Source organism: Plecotus auritus, assembly GCF_963455305.1.
Source record: "Plecotus auritus genome assembly, chromosome: 5".
In the NCBI taxonomy this organism is placed as follows: domain Eukaryota; kingdom Metazoa; phylum Chordata; class Mammalia; order Chiroptera; family Vespertilionidae; genus Plecotus; species Plecotus auritus.
The window spans coordinates 165,025,604-165,032,944 of NC_137776.1; the positions used below are offsets into that span (position 1 = coordinate 165,025,604).

At 48.1% G+C, this 7,341-nt stretch overlaps 1 pseudogene across 1 annotated transcript; it reads left to right on the forward strand.

Annotated features, from left to right (window-relative positions):
* The first annotated feature begins 1,116 nt into the window (after nt 1-1,116).
* Nucleotides 1,117-1,413, forward strand: LOC308248774 (putative monooxygenase p33MONOX; annotated as a pseudogene). Its single transcript has one exon. The product of its transcript is annotated as a putative monooxygenase p33MONOX (transcript).
* Nucleotides 1,414-7,341: the final 5,928 nt, after the last annotated feature.

Below are 7,341 nucleotides of genomic sequence, written 5' to 3' on the forward strand. Positions count from 1 at the left end.
AGTTTACACTGTCATTTTTATTTCTTTAAAAAAAATATATATTTTTGCCCAGCCGGCATGGCTCAGTGGTTCAGCATCAACCTATGAACCAGGAGATCACAGTTCGATTTCTGGTCAGGGCATATGCCTCGGTTTGTGAGCTCGATCCTCAGTGTGAGGTGTACAGGAGGCAGCCGATCAATAATTCTCTCTTATCATTGATGTATCTATCTCTCTTTCCCCTCATTTCAATTACCAAAATACCTGAAACTGATTTTTTTATTTGGGTGAAATAGGAATTAAAGTTTTTATTATATCTTTCATATGAATAGTTGATTGCTCCATAGCTATTTATTGAATATTCTGTCTTTATCAACTGACCTGTCACCTGTCATGAAGCTCTTTTCTATCTTAGGCATCTAAGGAGAGGGAGATAGAAATATCAATGATGAGAGAGAATCATTGATCGGCTGCCAGAGAGGAAGGGAGAGGGAGAGGGAGATAGAAACATCACTGATGAGCTGGGGCTCCATCCTCCGCCGGGCCAGGGGGCACGCTCCCGGCCTTTCCTGCAAGGCCTTGGCCCAGTCCTTCCCTTCCCCCCTCCCCCAGGCTCTGGGGTCCTGAGTGGGCCTTCTCTCTGACGCTGTTCTGTGTGGGGCCTCGCCTCTGCTTCATCCGGCCGGACTTGCCCGGGACCCCCCCGCCCCCTCGCCCCATCCTCACCTCTGAAGCCTCCCACTACCCTGCTGTCGGCTGCCAGGCCCTGGCCCTCACCTCCACTCTCTGGAATGGATGGACCCTGCCCAAGCAACTTAGCTAATGCGCAGCAGCTGGACAATGTTCCTCATTAATATCTATCTGGCAGCGTAAACGTCATTTCACTCCGGTGGCAGGGACTCAGCTCTGAAATCCGTATAGAAAAAGTACCCGGATCCAGTCTTTCAATGGCTTCGAGACCATCAGAAGTGCCTGAAACTAAAACTACAGAGTGGAGAGATAACGAGGGAAGAGAAGCAGCCGGCCTCTGCCCAGTCCACCCCCAGCAGCACCCCCCACTCTTCCCCTAAGCAGAAGCTGAGAGGCTGGTTCTCTTCTGGCTCGTCCACAGCCTTACCTGGCCCACATTTTAGCACCATGGATTCTGGAAGCGAGGATAAAGACAGAAACTCGGCAGATAAATAGAGCCTCTTTGGACCAAGTTCCCTCCAGAAGTCTGATTCAGGAGGCTTTGCCACCCAGCCCTACAGAGGAGCCCAGAAGCCTTCTCCAATGGAAGTGATGTGCATGCAGGCCACACGAATGGCCGAAGATCCAGCAGCCTTCAAGCCGCCCAAGATGGACCTCCCAGTGATGGAAGGAAAGAAACAACCGCCTCGGACCCATAATCTCAAACCCCGGGACTTGAATGTGCTCACACCCACCGGCTTCTAGAGCTTTCCCTTCCAATGACTGAATAGTGTGTCTTGCACCCACTTCCTTATTACCCTGGCTCTGACATAGGAATTGTTTTTTTTTTGTTTGTTTGTTCTTTAAACCTTAACCTGAGGCTAGAACTGGAGACATAACTGTTTTTTGAGAAACATTAGTGCAAAGCCTGTCCTTGTGTGGAAGAAGCCATTGTGCATTGCTTTAAAGTTAGACTGAATACTCTCAGCGGTGATGTATGGAGGCCTGAGCACCTATGTTTGCATTATTTAGCCTAGACAAGAACTTGATCCTTGCTTATGAGGTAGATAATGCTTATGTTGTTCCCCAAGCAAGACTTCTTGATTCTTTTAAAGACCAGGGTCAGTGAGGGCATGGGTAAGTCAGGGAATAGGGGTGCTCACTGACTAGTCTTTGGCCCTCTTGACGGCTGGAGCTGTGTGCTCCATCCTTGTTGGTGTGGGGACCTACGATCCGTTTGAGATCTGGGCACGAAGAAAAGCCAGACTTGGCAGGGACCCTTCTCCTGCGTGGAGACAGAGCCCTTGCTATAGCTTTCGGGCAGAGCTGGTTCTTACTGTGATGCCTCCTGGCAGTTCTGCTGACCAGGGCTTCTCTTCACCTGTCAATAAACACAAGTCTTGCATATCCTCTGCTGTACTTTAAAGTGAGATTAAGTTAACTCCAATTTGGTAGAAAAGTTTCTAAGGGAGAAAATTTAGCCTACTGCTTTGGTATAGATAATGGATGTTAAAGTTTTTAAAAATAAAGATGGTGGTAACTAGATGTAGATTCTAGTCCAGACATTCACATGAAACAGGTGTCACCAGGACCTGCAACTTTTTCTAAGAGCCACATGGTGGAAGGATGAAAAAAGTTTCTATTGGCAACCATTGCCCCCAGTAAGCCTCAGGCCTGTGTAAGTGCAGAGCTCACGGGGACAGGAACCAGGGAAAGCACCTGTTCATTCTCCTCTCCTCACCTTGTCCTGAACACTCTCAGATCCCTGCTGTGCTTGCTTTGGAGGGATCGTGTCTACATAGGGAGCTGGGCTGAGCCTTCCACAGAGAGGCCCTGGCATCTCAAAGGATGAGAACAATTAATTTGTTGTGTCTTCTGTTAAGCTCGTATCTCTTACTTGTTTTGACAATAAAATTCCTTACTACTTTCTCAAAAAAAAAAAAAAAAAAAAAAAAGAAAGAAAAGAAACATCACTGATGAGAGAGAACCAATCATTGATCGGCTGCCATACCTCCTACTAGGGATTAAGGGATCAAGCCTGCAACCCAGGCATGTGCCCTGACCAGGAATTGAATCATGATCTCCTGGTTCATAGGTTGATGCTCAACCAATGAGCCACACGGGCAGGCTCATTTTTATTTCTCTCTTTTTTTTTTTTTTTTATATATTTTATTGATTTTTTACAGAGAGGAAGGAAGAAGGATAGATAGTCAGAAACATCGATGAGAGAGAAACATCGATCAGCTGCCTCTTGCACACCTCCTACTGGGGATGTGCCCGCAACCAAGTTACATGCCCTTGACCGGAATCGAACCCGGGACCTTTCAGTCCGCAGGCCGACGCTCTATCCACTGAGCCAAACCAGTTTCGGCTCATTTTTATTTCTTATGTCTACTCTCCTTCAGTTTATTCTGTGGTTATTTTCTAATTCCTTAATTTGGATATCTAGTTGGTGGTATTTTAATATTTCTCCTTTCCTCATCCAACCATTTAAGGCTACATTCCTCCTCAAGTGTTGACTTAGCTGTGTTTAGTACATTGTGATATGTTGCATTTTCACTGACATTCAGTTCTATGTGTGTTATAATTTACATTTTAATTCTTTCTTTGGTCTTTGACTTATTTTAGAAGTATGCTCATAACTTTTCCAAACCATAAGATTCCTTTTGGTATCTTTTTGTTATTTATTTTCCCACTGCATTGCTTTGTGGTTAGAGCATATAGCTTATACACTATGCTTCTGAATTTTGTTGGACTTGCTTTATGGTCTAGAAGACAAGGTTTCATGTATGAAGTGCAAACCATATGGGATATACTTGATATACATTATTTTGATCCCCCCAACAAAGATTCTGTATTTAACAGATGAGGAAACTGAGGCTCAGAGAAGTTAAGTGGAGGAAGCAGGAGTTAATTCAGATTAGTTGAACTCAAAACAGTTTTTCTACTCATATAATAGCATAGTTTCTCATTTGGAAAATAAGATATAATACTATTCATATTAGCAAAATAGGAATTTAAGGGCTATGTGGGTATTTCTCCTTTTGATTTTAGTGTTGGCTCTTCCTTAATTTCCCCAACCATTCACCTACCTTTTGAGGCCGCCCTGGGCCAGGCTCTGGGTCTGTGTCTGGTTCTTGAGAAGTCCATGTTCAGGTCAGAGAGTGAAGAAAGCTTGCGTTGCCTTCCCCTAACATGACACTTAGCATTGTGGGATCATTTGTTCTTTCAGTGACATAGAAAAAAAGTCTCTTAGAGAACACTCAGAGGAAAATGTTGAATAAATAGAGTTGCTATTTCTGGGTGGATTGTTGTGGTGACCATGCTGTAATCATTGTTGTGTATTTTAGGACCCTGCCCTTTCCAAGTCTCTCCCCCTGCCTCCTGGTCCTAGGCACCCCCTGGTTTCCATCCTCAGCTTACTCTCTGGGAGTCTCACCAAATTCCATCACTGTGGCTTCTGCACAGGTGCTGGCTCCCCCAGACCTGTGTCTCCAGCCCCAGCCTCATCTCCATGTCCTGTCTTAACTGGCCTGTGCCCCTGTGCTGAGGACACCATTTGCCCTTGGTCTTTGAGGGTGCAGGCTGTGAAGGTCTCTGAGCCCAGGGCTGGAGGCAAAGGCTGCCTTCTCCTGCTCTCATGCTCCTTCAGATCCTTTCACACTTGCCTCTTTGCAGCCTCCTTCTCCCTTCCTTCCCTTCCCTTTACTCTTCATTCCCAAGGCTAGGCAGTGGCTGAGCACTTTCCCATACAGTAGGTGTCTCAAGTCATCTTCCTTAACCACCTTGGAAGAAAGCCATTCCTACCTCCACTTTGTAGATGAAGAATCGGGGCCTAGGGAGGTGAACATTTCCTTGAGGTCTTGGCTGGGGATGTGAACTTAGGCCCACCTCTAAGTGGGTACTCTTCCCCCCCATTCTGCAGTCTTGGAAGACTTAAGATTCTATTCCTGCCGCTACTAAACGGTGACCTTGGGCAAGTCAAAGGCCTTCTGTGGACCATATATGGTTCCTTCATCTTAAAACTGGGCAGACTCATCTCTACCTTCTCTTTTCATAGGATGTTGGACATTTCAGAGCAAAAGAAAGCTCTTTTGAGAAGACGTGAACTTGGAAAGGCTGCCAGGTCAACTGAACCTTTCACATACTTGCTACTCAAACTGGGGTAACCTCTGAGAGCCAAGTCCCTTTGTGGATGCCTCTTTGGGTTTGCTGTCTGTGCATGCCTGGGGCCTGGGATGCAGTTCCTGGGAGGCAGAGAAAGCAGCTTGTGCAAAGAGCTGAAGTGGAGAGAAAATAGAGCATTTGGGAGATTGCAGGGACTTTTGGGGCTGGACTAGGGCGGGTAGGGATGTGGTGAGAATGGAGGCAGAGAGGCAAGCAGGGCCCAGGTTTCCTGAGCCACGCTGAAGAGCTTGACTTTTAATTCAAGGACAGTGGGAAGGCAGTGAAGGCATGTAAAGCAATGATGGTGATGATGACAATAACAGCCATGCTGCTGCTAATAGCTGATGTTTATTAAGTGTAAGGCATTCTCCGGTAACTCACAATGCACACAACTATAAGGGGTAAATGCTATAATGGGTTAATGCTATTATTATTATTATTATTATTATTTTTGTTTCATAATTGAAGAAACTGAGAGATGTTAAGTAACTTTCCCAAGGCCACACAGGTGGTCTTTTCCTGACCTAGACTTAAACTCAGACGCCTGACTCCAGGGGTCACTGTCCTAATTAACCATGACTTTCTCCTCCGTGGTCAGAGCTGAAGTGTTACCTTGCTTACTTTTCCAGTTTGCCTTTTAAGAAGATAATTCTGTGTAGAGGGTGAGAGGAGGAGAGACTGGAGCCAGAGAATAGTCAGAGGCCCCACTCTAGGCAAGAGATGATGGTGGCCTGAGCCCGAGGGGGTGACTGTGGCGTTCCCCAAATTTGAGAGGCTTTACGACACTGGAATGAATAGCATCTGGATTCATTCATTCAGCAGCGGTTGATTGAGAGCCCAAAATGCGTCAGGCCTAGAAGTGGCCAGGCCATGATCGCGGGTCTGTGAGTGAGAGGGGAAAGTCAAGAGTGATTTATTTCACCAGATAAGGAGGGTTCTTCCTGAAAGTGAAAGTGCAGCCCAGGGCAGATTAGATTGAGAGGAGATTACTGGAAGGTTCTGGAACCTTCTAATAGTTTCCCCTCAAGTCCTACTGCTGGTGGGAGTTGTGAGCCATGTGGAGAAGGGCCTCCCTTGGTTCCCACCCTGCTGGGACGGGCTCCCTCCTGGCTGAGGATGAGGTTTGCCTTGGCATTGATTCCTTGTTAATTACCCTGGAAGGTTAATTCTGTAGGTGCCAGGAATGACCAAGAGTTAATTCCTCTCTCTCTCCTGCCTGCCTCACTTCTTCAACGTGTTTTTTTTTCTCTTTCTTTTTCTTTAATGGGCCATCCAAGCTTGTTGGAATGTTTACCAAAGCAGGCTAGTTAGAGATGTAAATAAATGAATTTACCTTGTCAAAAGGATCTGGTGATGGGATTCCGGGGAGAGGAGTAATTTACAGGTGAATAATTACTTGGAAACCTCAGCAGGGAGACTGCTGGGTTCTCTAATTATTTATCTTCTCCCAATCTGCTCCTCTTTGAACTGCTAGCATGGGGGTGTACAGGGGTGGCGTGAGGAGTGGGCGATGCTGTTTTGGATTGCCCCTCTCAATTAGGAAACACCTTTGGGGGAGAGCCTCCGCCAGGATGCAGGGTTGGCGAGTGGAGCCCTTTGCAATGTGCGGGGGACTTTCATGCTCATGACTTCATCCTCTCGTGTATTCTCCGCGGTGGATGGTGTTGCTGGTCCCAGTTATGGATGGGAAAACTGAGGTTCCATGGCTGAGGTCGCTCCCCGCGAGCCACATGATGAACAAGTTGCGTGTTGTGGGTCAGACCCAGGCTTCTAGTTCTCCCCCTCCTCCCACACGCCCCCCGCTGCCTCCCACCTTCCCCAGGTGGTTCTTGCCCGCCCCCCAACACCCCAGGCCAGTGGGGATCCTCCGCGTGAAGCCCGACCCACCCGCTCTGTTGGCAGCAACCTGCTCCGTCTCCCCTGTGGGCTGGTGGCCGCGCCCCTTCCTTACGCAGCTCATTTTCCATTTTAAGATTTCCTGTTTGAACTAAAGGGCAAAGATCTCCACAGTATCAGCCTGGAGCCGGGCTTCTGTGTGTATAAAGGGGAGCCTCGGCCCCTGCCCTCTGTTTGTCCACTGGTCTTATCGACGGAGCCCAAGTCCCAAGTTCAGAGGTTCCAGTTCCTTCCCGATTTGCTGGGTAAAGTCCGGCCCTTCCGTGAGGGCGGCCAGGGCGGGTGGCCAGCGTGGAGCCAGCAGTCATTTACAGCCGAGCAGTGCTTCCGTCCTGCTGGCGGGCCGCTGGCTGCAGCACACACAAGGATGGACCGACGGACATGAGCGCCTTCTCTCTTTCTCTCCCTCCCCTCGCCCTCTGGCATGGCATCCCGAGGGCCTGAGCAGCCATGTGGCCCTGTGAACAGGGCTGGCCAGGGAGGAGGAGGTCATGCTCCCCGCAGCCTCCTTGAAAGCACAGATCTCCTTTGGGGGCCACTCTGGCCCTCCAGGAGGGGACACACACTCATGTTCACACACACACACACACACACACACACACACACACACACACACGTGTTCCTGCACAG